The sequence below is a fragment of the Entelurus aequoreus genome, linkage group LG03 (genome assembly GCF_033978785.1).
Source record: "Entelurus aequoreus isolate RoL-2023_Sb linkage group LG03, RoL_Eaeq_v1.1, whole genome shotgun sequence".
NCBI lineage: Eukaryota > Metazoa > Chordata > Actinopteri > Syngnathiformes > Syngnathidae > Entelurus > Entelurus aequoreus.
The window spans coordinates 36,013,280-36,034,792 of NC_084733.1; the positions used below are offsets into that span (position 1 = coordinate 36,013,280).

The following is a 21,513-nucleotide window of genomic DNA, read 5'->3' on the forward strand; positions in this document are numbered from 1 at the left end:
AATTGAATGCAGTTTCAAAGAGAGCTACAGGTATATTGCAAATAAATGAACATTCTGGATATACTGAATCAAAACCCAGCTCTCAATCCAAATGAGATTTAGTGTCTAGACTTGAAAAAGGCGGTTGAACACACCATCCCTGAGCAACGTGACAGAGTTTAAGCTGTTGTGAGGAAGAATTAAGTAAAATGATGGTGTCTACATTAGTGTTGTCCCAATAACAATATTTTGGTAGCGGTACTAAAATTATTTCAATAACTTTCGGTACTTTTCTAAATAAAGGGGACCACAAAAAAAAAAATTGCATTATTGGCTTTATTTTAACAAAAAATCTTAGGGTACATTAAACATGTTTCTTATTGCAAGTTTGTCCTTGAATAAAATAGTGAACATACTAGACAACTTGTCTTTTAGGAGTAAGTAAGCAAACAAAGACTCCTAATTAGTGTGCTGACATATGCAGTAACATATTGTGTCATTTATCATTCTATTATTTTGTCAAAATTATTAAGGACAAGTGGTAGAAAATTAAATATGAATCTTCTTGTTCATTTACTGTTAATATCTGCTTACTTTCTCTTTTAACATGTTCTATCTCCACTTCTGTTAAAATGTAATAATCACTTATTCTTCTGTTGTTTAATACTTTACATTAGTTTTGGACGATACCACAAATTTGGGTATCAATCCGATACCTAGTGGTTACAGGATCATACATTGGTCATATTCAAAGTCCTCATTTGTCCAGGGACATATTTCCTGAGTTAATAAACATAATATGATTTTTTTTTTAAAACGAAAGAAGATGTTGTGATGCCAAAAAATATCAACGTAATCATAGTAGTATCGACTAGTACACCCTGTGCTTGGTATCATTACAGTGGATGTTAGGGGTAGACCCACCAATGGCGTTTGTTTACATTTTGATGCGGTTGAGCTACGGTGTGTAGTGAAGCATGTTTAGCTATTCCTCGTCCTGCAGGGATGATACTTGTAAGAAACGTACTTTATTTGTCGCCATGGAGACCAGGATTAGTGATTTAGAAGTAGCTAAAACACTGCCGACGGCGGATGGACTTTAGCCGCTAGCTAGCTAGCCATGTCTTAAAGCACCTCTTCCTGAGGGCGTTTCAGTGTTATAACTTCACCTTTATCGTTAGTTTTTAAGCCAAAATGCGTCCGTTCTCTCTTTTCTGTCTACACACTGTGTCTGCTTGTAAGTACTCTGTGATTAACCAAACATGCTCCTCTGCTCGTAAACCAGCAATGACACGATGTGACGACGACGCGGGGATTTGGGGGACCGGTATGTTTCAGAGGCGGTATAGTAGCGAAAATTATTGATTAGTATCATTGTACTATACTAATACCAGTACAACCCTAGTAGACAGTATGACCGCTTTGAATAATCATCTAAAAGAACAACGGTGGGATAATGTGTACAGTGAAAATGATGTAAACGAAGCATACAGTCATTTTTTCAGTACTTTTATGACGCTTTATCACAAACATTGTCCATGGAAACAATTAAGTAGGAAGCAGAAAAAGAACAATCAACCATGGATGACAAAAGGACTGCAAAATGCTTGTAAGAAAAAAATCTATTATGTAGAAAATTTATAACACAGACATCTATACAGGCAGAAAATAGGTACAACAAGTATAAAAATTAGCTAATCAACATTTTATAAACATGAAGAAAATTATATTACAGTAATTTATTAGACAAGAACAAAAATAACATGAGAGCTTCATGGGGCATCCTCAATTGTATCATTAAAAACAGTGATAAGAAGGATTACCCTAAATACTTTATAGACGGAAACGTAACAATTGACAATATGAATGAGGTAGCGGAACACTTTAATAGTTACTTTGTAAATATTGGAACCAACCTGGAGCAAAGGATTCCAGTTATCGAGTCAGTTGAAGACTGGAATGACTCTTTAGATAGAAATCCCAACTCTATGTTCCTCGTTTTTGTGACAAAAGAGGAAATAATCAAAATTGTAAAGAAATGTCACAGAATTTATATGAAAGCGATAAAGAAAGTTACTGAAGAAATTTCAGAGCCTTTAACGTACATTAGCAATATGTCATTTCAAATTGGAACATTTCCAAACAAAATGGAAATAGCAAAAGTAGTACCAATTTATTGACTGGAAACAAACACCAATTCACAAACTATAGACCTGTTTTTTTACTGCTGCAGTTTTCTAAAATCATTGAAAAAATATTCAACAACAGATTGGACACATTCATAAATATGAGTGGAACACTCACAGACAACCAATATGGATACTTAGCAAACATTTGAACATCGATGCCATTAATCGAAATAGAGGAAATTACCAACGCCATAGATAGTAGACAGTGTGCAGCAGCCGTGTTTATGGATGTATAGAAAGCATTTGACACAATTAATCATAATATCTTAATCACAAAATTAGAACGATATAGCATCACAGGCCTGGTGTTAAACTGGATAAGAAGCTACTTAACCAACAGGAAACAATACGTGAGGCTAGGTAAAAATATATCATCAGAGCTAGAGATATCCTGCGGTGTACCGCAGGGATCAATACTGGGACCAAAATGTATCAATCTTTATATAAACAAGATTTGTAAAGTTACAAAGGACTTAAAGTGAGTCTTATTTGCAAACAACACAACTGCGTTTTGTTCAGAAGAAAACACACAGAAGCTACTACAAATAATAACAGAATAAACAAACAAATTAAAGAGATGGTTGGACAAATCTTAGTAAAACTAAAATAATGCTATTCGGTAACAGTAGAAGAGAAAGTCAAACACAAATACAAATAGATGGAGTAGACATTAAAAGAGTAAAATAAATCAAATTGTTGGGGGTAATAATAAATGATAAAATGAACTACAAATCTCATATAAAAAAAATTAGGTGGCAAGAAATATTTCAATAAGCAAAATATGTATTGGACCAATATTCACTTCATATTCTCTAGTGGTCGCTAGTGTCACCATATCTGATTTATTGTGTAGAAATATGGGGAAATAGTTACAAAAGTACACTTCATACACTAACGTTGTTACAAAAAAGATTAGTTAGAATAGTACACAATGTTGGATAAAGAGAACATACAAAGCCTTTATTTATTAAATCCAAAATATTGAAATTCAATGATATGGTGCATTTGCAAATAGCTAAAATTATGCACAAAGCTAACTATAACCTGTTACCCAAGAATGTACACAAATTATTCTCAATAAAAGAGGATAAATATAACCTTAGAGAAAAATCGAACTGTATGCATGTACAACACTTTAGACCTTTAGCATATCTGCATGTGGAGTTAAATTATGGATTGGATTAAATAAAGAAATCAAACAATATACTAATATGATCCAGTTTAAAAAGCTGTTCAAACTCGAAGTGTTTACAAAGTACAAAGAAGAAGAATCATGATAAACGTCCTGAATTTATCGAAAAAGAAATGTCATCCATCTCATCAAGCGAATCATAACTGATTTAACTACTTATGAGAATAACTGATATATTTAGAACACATTGATAGTATGTGTTAGTAATTGCTATGAAGAGAAAAACGGGCAGGATTAGATCAGCTTTGCTTCTTCCTACTCCTTTTTGGACATGTTGCAAATAAAATATGTAAAATATGTGATATATCATATGGATAATGTATACATGGTCATAATATATTTCAACAAACATTTAAAACATTTCTATGTGACCTACATCAGTGGTCCTCAACCACCGGGTCGTGGCCTGGTACCGGTCCGTGGATCGATTGGTACCGGGCCGCACAAGAAATAAAAAAATAAATAAAAAAGGTTTTTGTTTTTTTAATTAAATCAACATACAAAAACAAAAGATACACTTACAATTAGTGCACCAACCCAAAAAAAAAACCTCCCTCATTTACACTCATTCACACTCATTTGCACAAAAGGGTTGTTTCTTTCTGTTATTAATATTTCATGGCTGGCTCACAGCGTGTTCACTCCGTGATCACTTACGACCGACATACGATTCTGGATGTGGAGAGATCGGGCCATTTTGGGCTGAAAGATGCGTGTACGGTGGACCTACTCGCTAGCTTGGGAATTCTTCGCGAGCTACATCCAGCAGTGGCCTTTGAAGCAGCGGAGTCCACTACCAGCGGGGACCGTCAACGAAAGAGACGTAAGCGGTGTGCTCGGAAGCAGAAGCGGGGATGTCGGGCGGGGCTAACAACAAAGCTAAAGGCGTTGTTGTTAGCGGGGCTAGCAAAAAAGCTAAAGGCTAATCCTCAAAGAAGCGCTAATAAGGAGTCTGTTAAGCTAGAACTAGCCAGTGCCAGGCTGGATAATCCCTGCACACATAGCAATTCTCTTAGAATAATATACAACTCACATAATGTTTTTTCTGCGTCAGAGGTGGACATGCATTTTACTGAGGTGGCAAACAATCTGAAAATTCCTGTCATATCAATTCCTAGATATGGTCGAAATTATTTAAAGTGCACTACGCATAATAAACGTAACAATATTAATATTGCTACTACGGATACTTTCAACAAAAACTCCTCAAAACCGCTCACTACCTATAATATGGGCTTTTTAAACATAAGATCATTGTCTTTCAAAACGTTATTAGTTAATGAAGTCATTAGAGACATCAATCTATATGATTTGCCCGAGAAGCTGGGCAGGACATTATTAAAAAAAAAAAAAAAAAAAAAAAAAAAAGAGACAACAATCTTGATGTCGTTGGTCTAGCCGAGACCTGGCTCAAACCAGACACATTTTTTGCACTGGGTGAGGCGTCTCCTCCTGGCTATACGGGAACGCATATTGCCCGTCCCATTAAAAGGGGTGGGGGTGTTGCACTAATATACAACAAAAACTTTAGCCTTACTTCGGACCTAAATAATAAATATAACTCGTTTGAGGTGCTTACTGTCATCTACCGCCCCCCAGGGCCCTATTCGGACTTTATCAATGAATTTTCAGAGTTCGTTGCTGATCTAGTGACGCACGCCGACAATATAATCATAATGGGAGACTTTAACATCCCTATGAATACCCCATCGGACCCTCCATGCGTGGCGCTCCAGACTGTAATTGATAGCTGTGGTCTTACACAAATAATAAATGAACCCACGCATCGCAACGGTAATACGATAGATCTAGTGCTTGTCAGGGGTGTCACCACCTCTAAAGTTACGATACTCCCGTACACTAAAGTAATGTCCGATCATTACCTTATAAAATTCGAAGTTCTGACTCATTGTCAACAAACTAATAATAATAATAATAACTACTATAGCAGCCGCAACATTAATGCTGCCACAACGACGACTCTTACTGACCTACTGCCTTCGGTAATGGCACCATTCCCAAATTATGTGGGCTCTATTGATAACCTCACTAACAACTTTAACGACGCCCTGCGCGACACCATTGATAGTGTAGCACCGCTAAAGCTAAAAAGGGCCCCTAAAAGGCGTACCCCATGGTTTACAGAAGAAACTAAAGCCCAGAAATTATCATGTAGAAAGCTGGAACGCAAATGGCGTGCGACTAAACTTGAGGTTTTCCATCAAGCATGGAATAATAGTTTAATAACTTATAAACGGATGCTTACCTCAGCTAAAGCTAAATATTACTCAAATCTCATCCACCTCAACAAAAATGATCCTAAATTTTTGTTTAGTACAGTAGCATCGCTAACCCAACAAGGGACTCCTCCCAGTAGCTCCACCCACTCAGCAGATGACTTTATGAATTTCTTTAATAAGAAAATTGAAGTCATTAGAAAAGCGATTAAAGACAATGCATCTCAGCTACAACTGGGTCCTATTAACACAGATACGACTGTATATACGACGGACACTGCCCTCCAAAATAGTTTCTCTCTCTTTGATGAAATAACATTGGAGGAATTGTTAAAATGTGTAAATGGGACAAAACAAACAACATGTTTACTTGACCCAATTCCTGGGAAACTTATCAAGGAGCTTTTTGTATTATTAGGTCCATCAGTGTTAAATATTATAAACTTATCACTTTCCTCTGGCACTGTTCCCCTAGCATTCAAAAAAGCGGTTATTCATCCTCTACTCAAAAGACCTAACCTCGATCCTGACCTCATGGTAAACTACCGGCCGGTGTCCCACCTTCCGTTTATCTCGAAAATCCTCGAAAAAATTGTCGCACAGCAGCTAAATGAACACTTAGCGTCTAACAATCTCTGTGAACCTTTTCAATCCGGTTTCAGGGCAAATCACTCTACGGAGACAGCCCTCGCAAAAATGACTAATGATCTATTGCTAACGATGGATTCTGATGCGTCATCTATGTTGCTGCTTCTTGATCTTAGCGCCGCTTTCGATACTGTTGATCATAATATTTTATTAGAGCGTATCAAAACGCGTATTGGGATGTCAGACTGAGCCTTGTCTTGGTTTAACTCTTATCTTACTGACAGGATGCAGTGTGTCTCCCATAACAATGTGACCTCGGACTATGTTAAGGTAACGTGCGGAGTTCCCCAGGGTTCGGTTCTTGGCCCTGCACTCTTTAGTATTTACATGCTGCCGCTGGGTGACATCATATGCAAATACGGTGTTAGCTTTCACTGTTATGCTGATGACACTCGACTCTACATGCCCCTAAAGCTGACCAACACGCCGGATTGTAGTCAGCTGGAGGCGTGTCTTAATGAAATTAAACAATGGATGTCCGCTAACTTTTTGCAACTCAACGCTAAGAAAACGGAAATGCTGATTATCGGTCCTGCTCAACACCGACATCTATTTAATAATACCACCTTAACATTTGACAACCAAACAATTAAACAAGGCGACTCAGTAAAGAATCTGGGTATTATCTTCGACCCAACTCTCTCGTTTGAGTCACACATTAAGAGTGTTACTAAAACGGCCTTCTTTCATCTCCGTAATATCGCTAAAATTTGTTCCATTTTGTCCACAAGCGATGCTGAGATCATTATCCATGCGTTCGTTACATCTCGTCTCGATTACTGTAACGTTTTATTTTCGGGCCTCCCTATGTCTAGCATTAAAAGATTACAGATGGTACAAAATGCGGCTGCTAGACTTTTGACAAAAACAAGAAAGTTTGATCATATTACGCCTATACTGGCTCACTTGCACTGGCTTCCTGTGCACCTAAGATGCGACTTTAAGGTTTTACTACTTACGTATAAAATACTACACGGTCAAGCTCCTGCCTATCTTGCCGATTGTATTGTACCATATGTCCCGGCAAGAAATCTGCGTTCAAAGAACTCCGGCTTATTAGTGATTCCCAGAGCCCAAAAAAAGTCTGCGGGCTATAGAGCGTTTTCTATTCGGGCTCCAATACTATGGAATGCCCTCCCGGTAAAAGTTAGAGATGCTACCTCAGTAGAAGCATTTAAGTCTCATCTTAAAACTCATTTGGATACTTAGCCTTTACATAGACTCCCTTTTTAGACCAGTTGATCTGCCGTTTCTTTTCTTTTCTTTTCTACTCTGCTCCCAACCCGGGGTGGACCGCTAGCCTGTCCATCGGATGGGGACATCTCTACGCTGCTGACCCGTCTCCACTCGGGATGGTTCCTGCTGGCCCCACCATGGACTGGACTTTCGCTGATGTGTTGGACTTTCACAATATTATGTCAGACCCACTCGACATCCATTGCTTTCGGTCTCCCCTAGAGGGGGGGGGGTTACCCACATATGCGGTCCTCTCCAAGGTTTCTCATAGTCATTCACATTGACGTCCCACTGGGGTGAGTTTTCCTTGCCCGTATGTGGGCTCTGTACCGAGGATGTCGTTGTGGCTTGTACAGCCCTTTGAGACACTTGTGATTTAGGGCTATATAAATAAACATTGATTGATTGATTGATTGAATACAGTCTGCAGGGGTAAGCACACATGATTGTATTTTTTTAAGACAAAAAAATATATAAATAAAAATAAATAAATACCATACACCCCCGTCCCGGTCCGTGGGACACATTTTCAAGCGTTGATCAGTCCGCAGTTACAAAAAGGTTGGGGACCACTGATCTACATAACACAATGGTGGTTCTTTGGTCAACATTTTGCATAGACTATTTTTTACAGACCATCTTCAAGCTGCTTTCTGTACGTTTCTTTATTATGCGTCGTTTCGACAGCATCTTCTCCCGGTCATCTTGGTTGTTATAGTGCTTCCATAGCGATTCCACTGACTGATTAAGTTAGAACTGTACGCTACTCTGTATTAGAAATGGCAAACAGCGGAGAATGAATGCCCCACATAAAGAGGATAAAAAGAAGGAGTTTATTGACTATACAGCACAGACAACATTAGAGGTCGCGTGTAAATTTTAGGGAATTATGCAGATCCCAAATTGGTTTTGCATAATATTGCGAAACGCCAAATAAAGTATCCTAATTGATGCCATTTGAGGTCCAAATACACACATCATGATAATACCCATATTTTTAAGCACAGCCCGTCTGACTACGGTAGCCGTAATGCTTCGCGTTCCATCAAGCGGTGCGGTTTTTGACAGATTTTTGAGCACCATGAGTAATGTTTTGTATTCTCAATGAAACATCAACGTTTTAGTGTTGCTTGCTTACTGGTACTTGCTATTGTCATTTATTGAACAGTCGTCAGTCAACCTACAGTCCTTACCTATCCCTTAGGTGTGACTGTCATCTACCGGTCACACTTATCATGACACCATGTACCAAATAAATTGACTTCAAGATCGGTAAGCACAACCAGAATTAATACGTACATCAGGCACACCGGGTTATAAGGCGCACTGTCAATTTTTGTGAAAAATATAGTCCGAAACATACAGTACATGGAAATACTTTGTCACTTGTCAATTCTTAGAGTTACTACAGGACTTTGACTGCTAAAATGTTTACTTAAGGTTATCGTACAGGCAGAACTGTGATTGCAGTTACAATTGCATCCATTAAATCTTGGCTCCAATGGATTGAATATTGAAGCACTGATTTATTTCAGGGCATAGTAAAGGTTGGGAACCATTGCAAAGGTATGATTGGATGACTTTACAGCCTTGACCTCAACTCCATCAAACACCTTTTTAGATGAACTAGAACATACATTGTGAGCCAACCCCTTTCATCTAACATCAAATGTTCTTCTGGATGAATGAACACAAATTCCCACAAACATTCGTCAAACCAACAAATCGTCAAGTCTCCTGTGAGGAGTGAAAGATGACCTAGCGAAGACAAGACCTGTTCTATACCTGCTTGTCTTTTCTTGACTCAGCTCTTATAGGTCTAAAGGCTAGGCGGCATTTGTCCATATAACCTATATCATCTTAAATTATTTCTCTCCCGTATTGTTCAGGTCTGCACAAAGTTTCCTAGTTTACACTACTAATCTACAGCGAGTGGTTTTGTCTTGAGTATCTGGAAAGCAATCACAATCTATATCCCTTCAACCCCCTGATAAAAAAAAAATATTGCATGCATGCAACACCAACCTGAGACTTTTAAACAAAATCAACACAATTTCCCTGCCAGATTGCATTTTGTCTTTTTTTCACCAACTGTCTCACTCGTTGTAATCTATTTTTCTCCCTTGAGGTATGTCACTGACTTGCCAACGCCTACCTTAACCCCTTATCTCTTTTTCTTCCCCCTCCCAAAAGTAAATTTGAAACAAGCAAGGATCATTTCAATGTCACGGCAGCTTTGTCCCCAGGATGAAAGGAGACAATAAGCTCTGCAGTGACGGCAGTAAATGGTGCCAATTTTCTCACAGAAAGGGTGATGGATAGAATGTGAAAGGGAAGAGAGAGTCTGGGGATACGGCTTAAAACCCTAATCCAACTTTGTAAATCAGAATGTGTTGGGTTTTTGACCCACTTAGTGATTTGTATCACACAATCAGGCTACATGAAGGCACAATAGCTTTTAAGAGGATTAAGTTAAGAAAAAGTCAAATTTCAGTCAGCAGTGTCATTTTTTGGGGTTTTTTTTGCAGACGAAACAAGTACTGTATGTTTACCTACAGAGAACATGTGACTATTCATATATTTTACAAACCTGTACATGTTATATGATATATTATAGCAAATCCAAATCAGTTTTAGAGCACACTGTGCAGATTCAATGAACTACAGTGAAACCCCAATTTACGAATCCTTCATTGTACACACTTTTTGATTTACGAACCACAGCCCAAATACGAACATGTTTTTGGTGTACAAACTTTGGCTTAATGTACGAATGTTTCATCCACCCATCATGTTCCTGCAGCGCAGACACTTTATGCCCGGCAACACATCCATTGTGGCTGATGAATCGCCGATTCTCATTCCATCAGCTCAGCAATTATGTTAACTAATTTGCTCAGTGCTAGTTTGTGTGCTTTTTAAGTATTTTTCTTGTCTGTTTAAAACATTTTATTAGTTTTGTTAGCTTTTTAATGAGTCCAAAGAAAGCCATGGACAAGCGGTGTGTGGTTTAAATCGTTCAGATGGTATCCACAGCGTTGATGACACTGCACCTCCCACTTTCAAAAACATTAACCAACAGGTAAAGTGGATTTTTTTTTTATATTCCTACTCATTGTAGCAACCTGGCTAAGTTAAGTATTAGAGTTTTGTGATCTCAAACAGAGTGCACCACAGAGCTAGTGACAATGTGTATCAGGACGGAGGAGGACAGTTCAACTTGTTGTTGTTGTTGTTGTTTTGACTTTGTTATTAATTTTTGTCGAGGCTGCAACATTTTATTATTCATGCTTACATTGTTTCTTATGGAAAAAAATGCTTCAATACACAAAGCTTTTCTATTTACGAACACTTTTCAAAAACCAATTAAGTGTGTAAATTGAGGTTCCACTGTATTTCTTTCTTAGGAATATGTCAAGATTGTTAGACACTGTTTAAAAAAATGTATATCGGCAAAATTGTTCACACGTTTAAAATAGCGAGCTTATTTTAAATCTATAAATATGAGACATCAAAACAACACAAGAGACTTAATGAAAGAGAATGCTGTATTATATGGTGTATGAAAGTTTGCCGTAATGTGACTGTTTTACCTGAGAAGTTTCTGAATTGTTCTGCAATTAGACACCACAGGAAATCATACCAACATAAATAATTGCTTCTAACTTCGACAAAAGAATAATGTATATATTTATATATATACTGTATATATTTATATATATACTGTATATATATATATATATATATATATATATATATATATATATATATATATATATATATATATATATATATATATATATATATATATATATATATATATATATATATATATATATATATATATATATATATATATAATCCCTACAAGCCTGTTTCACAGTTTTCCCTTTTCCTGTTTCGCAGGGAAACATGCAAAACAGGCTTGTAGGGATGATATAGCCTCTGTGTTTTTTCCTGACCTATATACCAATTATTACTGTTTACATTGATTCTGATGGGCAACTGCTTCACTATAAAAACTTTTCGGTTTGCAAACCATGTTGAAGAAAATCGAGGTTCCACAGTCACATATCATCAAGTAATTTTTTTACAGTTTTTTTTAAATATAAGCAAAGTTCATAAAAAACTTCTTGAAATTCCTTTTGTTGGCATGTGTAAAAGACAACCTGAAGTCTTGAGGCCCACACATATGTACAAGCATGTGCTACAGTAAACACCATGACTACATTTGACTATATCCTTGCTGGTGGTACTCACAGTAATAAGAACGGTTGGTTGGTCCACTCAGGTGTCCAGACACATATTGGTCATCTCAAAGTGGGAGGCAGATTTTAGTTCCTCTTCCTTGTAAAAGTCAAATTTGTGTCACATTTGTTGGGTCTTAGGGGTCACCTAAGAGAGAAGAAAGCCAGAGAGGATGTTTGTTACTTTTATGGTTGTGGTCTTAGTTTATTTGGAACATGTGTACTGTTACAATGTGGAGCAGCACATACTTACAGTTTTACATTGCAACATGTCCGAAAAGGAGTAGGAAGGTTGACCGAATTTCATATGTACTACTGAGTACCGATTCCTACTATGCAGTAACAGAATTGGCACTGGCTGAAGCAATGTTGCAATTTTCTATGCCAAAAAATCAACCATGCCTGGTTGAAAGTGAGTGTCTACTTTTGAAGCTAGCTCAATGCTAATTTAAATTGGATATGCCATATACATGCTACTGATTAGCATTGGCAATTTTACATGGTGATTTCAACCCCTCCAAATTTGGTAAATCAAAACTACCATTACGATGCACGTTACAATCAAACAGTGATGGGCAGTAACAAGCTACATGTAGCTAAACTATGTAACTTAACTACATTTTCCAGAAGCTTCACTACTCATTCACCAAGTAGCTTTTCCTGTAGCTTAGCTGGTTTTACATCGAAGCTAAAAGCTACAAAAAAAGAAAATGGACTAGAATCCAGGCAACCAAAATAAAGAGAACATACAATGACCTGAATAAATGAGAACATCCATATATACAAGAATCCATGATGATTGGTTGGTGTTAGTATGATGAGTCACAATTGGCTAAAGTTCAATCAATCAATCAATCAATGTTTATTTATATAGCCCTAAATCACAAGTGTCTCAAAGGGCTGCACAAGCCACAACAACATCCTCGGTACAGAGCCCAGATAGTTAGGGCAAAACATTACAGACTGGCCAATCAGATGCAAAATAAGGCAATAAGTTTTTAAGCCAAAATGCGTCCGTTCTCCCTTTTCTGTCTACACACTGTGTCTGCTTGTAAGTACTCCGTGTGTGTGTGCGCTGCGGAACATGCTCGTCTGCTCGTGAACCAGCAATGACACGACGTGACGACGATGGGGGGTGGAGGACCGGTACTTTTTAGAGGCGGTATAGTACCGAATATGATTCATTAGTATCGCGGTACTATACTAATACCGGTATACCGTACAACCCTAATTACAATATTGCGAAACTGACGTGGTATCGCAAAACATATATTACCGTAAAGTCCTTGCCAATACTCAGCCTGAGTGGCAGATTTAATTTAATACCAATGGGACAGATTTAAAGGAATGCACAGTGGCAAATGAGAATTAAAAGTGGAAGAAAACATGATATAACAATTCTACAGCACAGTTATCATTATCAGCTCAGTAAATGAAAAATTATACTTCATTATTAAACACATGAACACACAGAAAAGTACGGAACTTTAGTACCGTTGAGTACTGATACTGAATCCCAGGTGCAGGGAATTGTTACCATACCGGCTTAAATGACAAAAGTATCCCGCCCCTACTTTCACGACAGCTTTATCTGGGCTAAAAATGGATGGATAATAAAAACTCACATAAAAGGTGAGGAAACTTAATATTTGAAAAATTAGTTGCTATTTTGAGTGTGGGACATTTTGTGCAGAATGCTATGCTGCCTGTTCGGCGCAGAGTGATTGAAGGATGCAAGAATGTCTCTGTTCATTTTATTTAAGAAGGTTAAGGCGACTGCCTCATTAAAATGTGTCCCCATGTCAGAATGCATGATCTCGCAGAACACATTGCTGGTCGGGACCACTAATGGACCCTGATAAAAACACAAAGACACTGCAAAGATTCATTATGTTGACTTTGGTCAAAAAATTATTTTAGCAGAGCGAAACAAGTTGGGTGAACATTTGTTTTTCTCTCTCCACAATAACTGCTTGCTTTCTGAATAATGCATCAATCGGCTAAGAATAGGGCTCGAGTTAAAGTCTATCTCTGCCAGACATTTGTCTCTGCCAAAACATGCAGTTGGGGTAGAATGCTAAAAACACAGAAAATCGTGCAGGGAGGAAATAATGACAAATGACATGAAACATGACAATTAACTGTGTCAATCAGTCAATCCATCAAACTTTATTTATAAAGCGCTTTTCATACATAAAATACATGCAATTCAAAGTGCTTTACAAACTTAAAAACAATGACCCAGATCCCCCATCATCACATACGCACGCACGCACAGACACAACTACCAAACACAAACACACACACACATATGCAACTATATGAACAAATGAATGCATGACTGAGTACAGAGGGGACATGTGGGTAAACACTATCACAGGAGCCATCTGCACCAGGAGGTCATCAGACCATGGCCACCAGGAGGCTGACACAAAGTGCCCCCATTGCACGGCTGATAACCCCTGAAGCTGATGGCTCCCTCTGAGAAATGCGGGAAAGTAAAAATAATACAACCTATAAAATGAACCATGAGTAGAGATACATGATTAAATACAAGTAATACATATGAAAATAAATACAAAATTCAAATAATAATAAATAAATGAAAAAGATAAAAATAATGTACAGTATATATACAGTATACATCCACCCATCCATTTTCTACCGCTTGTCCCTTTTGGATACAGTTACTATATAATAAAAATATACAACTAAATAAAATCTTGCGTAACTAATAAGATAAAAAGAAAAGTATGAATGACTTCCATAAAATTAATTATTATTAGGTAAAAGACAAATCATAAAGGTGGGTCTTAAGCCTGCGTTTTTCTGCTAAACCCTGGCTGTTTCTCAAAATACCTTTTTAAAAAGAGTCATTCGTAATTAAGGGAGCACACTATCAGCTATTAGCAGCTGGCCGGTAAATGCTTTTTTTTTTTTTTGCCTTATTTTTATTTGACTTTACTAAATGGATGTATTTAATGTTTGCCGCAGCCGGACCGAAGCAGGAGAGGATAGAAAGAAGAAGAAAAAAAGGAGACAAAGGGAAAAATTGCCGGGACAAGAGGAGGATAAGACAACACAAACAACAGACCAACATCAGCAAATATGATCAAGAAAATTATAGCAAAGAAGCAGTTACTGAAGTACATAGTAATAACACAGAAATGACAATGAACATTATTGCACTGCAAATGGAACAATAAAAATACCAATACAAATAACACTATTGATAATGAACAATAATAATTACCTTTATTATCAACAATACAATTGCTTCAAATGCAACAATACATAAATATAATGAATACTTGAATTACAAAAGAAAGATGAATGAAGGGGAAGAAAGACAAGTATTAACCTTATAGATTGTTATAGTAAAAATACACTACCGTTCAAAAGTTTGGGGTCACCCAAACAATTTTGTGGAATAGCCTTCATTTCTAAGAACAAGAATAGACTGTCGAGTTTCAGATGAAAGTTCTCTTTTTCTGGCCATTTTGAGCGTTTAATTGACCCCACAAATGTGATGCTCCAGAAACTCAATCTGCTCAAAGGAAGGTCATTTTTGTAGCTTCTGTGACGAGCTAAACTGTTTTCAGATGTGTGAAAATGATTGCACAAGGGTTTTCTAATCATCAATTAGCCTTCTGAGCCAATGAGCAAACACATTGTACCATTAGAACACTGGAGTGATAGTTGCTGGAAATGGGCCTCTATACACCTATGTAGATATTGCACCAAAAACCAGACATTTGCAGCTAGAATAGTCATATACCACATTAGCAATGTATAGAGTGTATTTCTTTAAAGTTAAGACTAGTTTAAAGTTATCTTCATTGAAAAGTACAGTGCTTTTCCTTCAAAAATAAGGACATTTCAATGTGACCCCAAACTTTTGAACGGTAGTGTAGGTAAAGTGTTTACCCAGTTTTCCCTGTTTGTTCTAAATTCCTTTGTGTGTCTCAGTCTCTGTTTCTGTTTTTTTGTTTCTCTACTCGGGCTGATGTAACAGTTGGTTGGGGGGCGCATAATAAATGAAAATAACACAACATAACAAGGGAACATTTGGCATTTAAGTAGTGCAATTATCTGCACCTGTATACCAAGAATACAGGCTGAAAGAGCTTTAGATAAAATTGCTAGCAAGTTTGAGGCAAATAAATGACATGCATTCAAGTAAAATGTTTTAAAAACGTTCCTGGATGACATTCTGACAATAAAACTGCATATTATTGGGGCTTCTCTAAAGCTAATTCTAATTATTCAAGCAAAGTAAGCACATGATTAATCAGGATTAATCCAAATTCCAAAATGTGATTAATCTGATTTTTTTATTTTTTTAAATGGCTGCATTAGGGTTTGGGATTGGGTTAGCATCAGCAACACGTGTAATGTTGGCATGTGTTGATGTGAGGTGAGATTAGAGTTGCTTAAGGGAGCCGTGGATAAATGTTTTTTTACTGGACGCAGCGTGCATGTTACATCAACATTCGTGCCTTTAATTTCAATGAGCGAAAAGTAGTGCCGGTACTTGCAGTTTGAGAACGCTACCTTTGAATTTGCGTGGATGCGGCTCATCGCAATTATCGCACGTTTGTTGTGTGTCGTGCAATGAGACAGCGCGAGCAGGGCATGATCCAACCACACAGCCAATTATCATCAGCGTCATTATTCCCGCCCCTTCTCTTTGCAGAGCAGCTGATGTGTGGCCGAAACCTGACACCTTGCGCTTCATTCAACCAAACTGTAGTAACGAGCCACTTCACATTCTCAGTAACGGCGAAGGCGTTGCGATAATGGGAAAAGTACATAATTAAATTACTCCTTACTGAAAAAAGTAACGCCGTTATACCAACATTTCTTATTTCATGTTTAGAGGGCTCTAAGAACGTTAAAAACATATTTAGAAGGTTGAACGTTTTTTTATGCTGTAACTATGAACATATTCGACCGCCATAACCACAACACCAGGGGGAGCTCCACTAACCACGTTAAACCCAGATTCCGTACTAAAAAAGGTCTTAACTCATTCTCTTTCTATGCCACATCAATGTGGAATGCGCTCCCAACAGGTATAAAAGAAAGGGCATCTCTATCCTCCTTCAAAACCGCACTAAAAGTTCACCTCCAGGCAGCTACAACCCTAAACTAACACCCTCCCCGGATTGCTAATAATCAAATGTAAACAATCAAATGCAGATACTTTTTCTTATGCCTTCTGTCTCTCTCTCTCTCTTTCTCTCTCTCTCTCTCTCTCTCTCTCTCTCTCTCTCTCTCTCTCTCTCTCTCGCTCTCTTTCTCTCTCTCTATATGTCCACTACTTGCTGTCCATATCCTACCTCCCACCCCCTCCACACCCCTGATTGTAAATAATGTAAATAATTCAATGTGATTATCTTGTGTGATGACTGTATTATGATGATAGTATATATGATAGTATATATCTGTATCATGAATCAATTTAAGTGGACCCCGACTTAAACAAGTTGCAAAACTTATTCGGGTGTTACCATTTAGTGGTCAATTGTACGGAATATGTACTTCACTGTGCAACTTACTAATAAAAGTCTCAATCAATCAATCAATCGATTAATTGACCACCAGATTTTGGTAAATAAACTGGAAAACTATGGCATAAGGGAAATGGCTGAAGAGCTACTTGAATGAGAGACAACAGATTGTTCAGATCGACCAACATCAATCCACACTCATGAACATAACCTGTGGAGTCCCCCAGGGGTCGATACTAGGACCCACACTAGTTATAATATATATCAACGAAATATGTCAAGTATCAACACTGCTAAAGTTCATCCTCTTTGCTGACGATACAACCATTACATGTGCAGGTGACGACGTGAAGCAACTTCTGGCCTCTGTGACTGAGGAGATGATAAAGTTAAAAACTTGGTTTAATACCAACAAATTGTCTCTGAATTTAAAAAAGACCAAAATCATGCTCTTTCGCAATCGCAAATGTAATAGACCTATCAGGATTGTTATTGATGATACACCAATAGAATATGTTCAACTAAATTCATTCTTAGGAGTGGTAATAGATGAAAATATCTCATGGAAGCCTCATATAAATTACCTGAGGACAAAAGTTGCTAAATGTGTTGGAATGATGAGGAGATCATGTCATTTATTGAACACCAATGCTCTGCTGTTATTGTATCATTCATTTATTATGTCGTATTTAAACTATTGTGTTGAAGTCTGGGGAAATTGTTATAAATCCCATCTACAGCCTTTAGTCACTCAGCAGAAAAAGGCCATTAGGATTGTGTCCAATATCCACTACAGACATCATTCAAATCCACTATTCATGGAGTTAAAGCAACTTAAACTGCACGATGTGATCAACTTTAAAACTGCTCAAATTATGTTTAGGGCATCCCAAAACTCTCTACCATCCAATATACAGAACCTATTCCAGGATAGAGATGCTCACCATAGTTACAGTCTAAGAGGAAACAACAAATTATATTTGCCTAAATTTAGAACAACTTTAAAATCAATGTGCATTTCAGTGCGTGGAGTCAGTCTGTGGAACAACTTAGGGGACGAGTTAAAAACGTGTTCTAACATGATTTAATTTAAAACACTGTTTAAAAAAGAAGTACTGAAGAAGTACGAGGAGGAAAGAGAGTGGGAGAGAGGTGTATGGTCAGAGAGTGTTTGGGCCTGTGTGTGTGTGTGTGTTTATGTGTGTGTGTGTGTTTTGTCTCGTCTTGTCTTGTCTCATAGTAACAGTGGTACTATTGTATTGTTAGAGCACAGGAGCTTTTCTTGTTTTTGTTTGTAAAGTTTTGTTCTTGTATCATATTGTTTATGTTAAATGTGGAATGAGTGAGAGGGGTTGGGATATTATAAGCATCTGCTTCATCCAACCCCTTTTCAAGCCTTGCATAAATGTCTCTGCCAAAAAAATTAATAAAAACCCTACTTTGCGGAAATTCGTTTACCACAGTCTGGCCTGGCACCAATTGGCCGTGAAAAACGAGGGACGACTGTATCTATATTCTGCATTATTTATCCATTAGCATCATTATTTTTCCATTTTGCTACACATCGCTCTCCCGACAAGCCCCAGGTTCTACAGCCAGGTTACAAGACTAGATCCCTGCTATTCCTGCACCCTATGATTATCTGGCCTGTACAAAGCAGACAGGCGATACAATGACATGCTCACTATCTGTTGCTGCATTTCGCTACCCTCTTTCTCCCTGTCAATTCTCAGTTCCCCCCCCCAGTGAATGATAATGTGACCGATGCTATCTTCTACCTCTCTTTTCTCTCTTTGCTCCTTTGAAACCTTATGCTGTTTGGTGGCTTTACAAATGAAACTGCATTACAACTTAAACAAAAGGAGTGTACAGTATGGAAGGGATTCACATGACCACATCCCTAGGTGGCTGTTGCGTGACAGAAAGAATGGGAGGGTGGGTGGGGGGGGTTATTCATATTGCAATGCAGTCTGCTGAAAATGATGGAAAGTGCCACTATACACAGCAACTAACACTATGGTCAAAGTTGGAATTTGCCACAAAACACATTTTAAGACATTCAACACTCATCTGCTAAAGCAGATGCCCCCCCCCCCCCACACACACACACACACAATTTGTCACGTTTCATGTGTCAGGTAAACCGGATGTGGCCATATGAATCACTTCCTACTGTACCAGACACACACAGCCAATCTGTTTTGGCAAATTGTATAATTTTGATAGTTCAAGATTGACGCTATTTTACAAACAACATAACAATTCCTATTACCGGCTACAGCTTCAATGTTTTTGTTCTTAAAAAATATATATATGGTTAAAGGCCTACTGAAACCCACTACTACCGACCACGCAGTCTGATAGTTTATATATCAATGATGAAATCTTAACATTGCAACACATGCCAATACGGACGGGTTAACTTATAAAGTGCAATTTTAAATTTCCCGGGGAACTTCCGGTTGAAAACGTCTATGTATGATGACGTTTGAGTGATGTCGATGGTTGAAACGGAAGTATTCGGACACCATTGGATCACAATACAAACAGCTCTGTTTTCATCGCAAAATTCCACAGTATTCTGGACATCTATGTTGGTGAATCTTTTGCAATTTGTTTAATGAACTATGGAGACTGCAAAGAAGAAAGCTGTAGGTGGAATCGATGTATTAGCAGCTGGCTGCAGCAACACAACCAGGAGGACTTTGACTTGGATAGCAGACGCGCTATCCGACGCTAGCCACCGACCGCATCGATGATCGGGTGAAGTCCTTCGTCGCGCCGTCGATCGCTGGAACGCAGGTAAGCACGGGTGTTGATGAGCAGATGAGGGCTGGCGTAGGTAGAGCGCTAATGTTTTTTATCATAGCTCTGATGAGGTCCCGTAGCTAAGTTAGCTTCAATGGCGTCGTTAGCAACAGCATTGCTAAGCTTCAACAGGCGGCACAGCATTAACCGTGTAGTTACAGGTCCAGTGTTTGGTTTGGTGTCTCCTGATAGTAGTATTGTTGATCTTCTGTCTGTCCTTCCAGTCAGGGGCTTATTTCTTTTGTTTCTATCTGCATTTAAGCACGATGCTATCACGTTAGCTCCGTAGCTAAAGTGCTTCACCGATGTATTGTCGTGGAGATAAAAGTCACTGTGAATGTCCATTTCGCGTTCTCGACTCTCATTTTCAAGAGGATATAGTATCCGAGGTGGTTTAAAATACAAATCCGTGATCCACAATAGAAAAAGGAGAAAGTGTGGAATCCAATGAGCCCTTTTACCTAAGTTACGGTCAGAGCGAAAAAAGATACGTCCTGCACTGCACTCTAGTCCTTCACTCTCACGTTCCTCATCCACAAATCTTTTATCCTCGCTCAAATTAATGGGGTAATCGTCGCTTTCTCGGTCCGAATCGCTCTCGCTGCTGCTGTAAACAATGGGGAAATGTGAGGAGCCCTTCAACCTGCGACGTCACGCTACTTCCGGTACAGGCAAGGCTTTTTTTATCAGCGACCAAAAGTTGCGAACTTTATCGTCATTGTTCTCTACTAAATCCTTTCATCAAAAATATGGCAATATCGCGAAATGATCAAGTATGACACATAGAATGGATCTGCTATCCCCGTTTAAATAAGAAAAAATAATTTCAGTAGGCCTTTAAGATCAGCTGGCCGGATTAAAAAAAAAACAGGCCATAGTTTGCACATGTCTAGTCATATGAACATAACCTTTATGAAGATGACCTACTCAGTGGCCTAGTGGTTAGAGTGTCCGCCCTGAGATCGGTAGGTTGTGAGTTCAAACCGAGTCATACCAAAGACTATAAAAATGGGACCCATTAGCTCCCTGCTTGTAACTCAGCATCAAGGGTTGGAATTGGGGGTTAAATCACCAAAATGATTCCCGGGGGCGGCCACCGCTGCTGCTCACTGCTCCCCTCACCTCCCAGGGGGTGAACAAGGGGATGGGTCAAGTGCAGTGGACAAATTTCACCACACCTAGTGTGTGTGTGACTATCATTGGTACTTTAACTTTAATTTAAATAAGGATATTCAGTGATCGGAAATGGGAAATAGCCCGTTAACGACATAGCATCAATCGCTCTTTCAAGATGGTGTTGAATTTGTAAATACACAGATTGTGCCTACTCGTATGACCTCTGGCTCATTCTCAAAATGTAATATATTCCGTCCAAATCCCAGTGAAAGGCTCAGTCGGCAGTGTGGGGTGTTGCTAAGCCACAGAGAGTTCCTGACTCCTTTGGTTGTAGCGGTTAGCCTTTTG

At 38.3% G+C, this 21,513-nt stretch overlaps 1 protein-coding gene across 1 annotated transcript in view; it reads right to left on the reverse strand.

The window, feature by feature from the left end:
- The window catches only part of LOC133646407 (leucine-rich repeat and fibronectin type-III domain-containing protein 2), a 379,355-nt gene that overhangs the window by 123,276 nt on the left and 234,566 nt on the right, over positions 1-21,513 (reverse strand). The window contains exon 3 of the mRNA XM_062041726.1: positions 11,742-11,876. The gene's annotated coding sequence lies outside the window, so the exon portion shown is untranslated. The remainder of the gene's footprint in view (positions 1-11,741; positions 11,877-21,513) is intronic.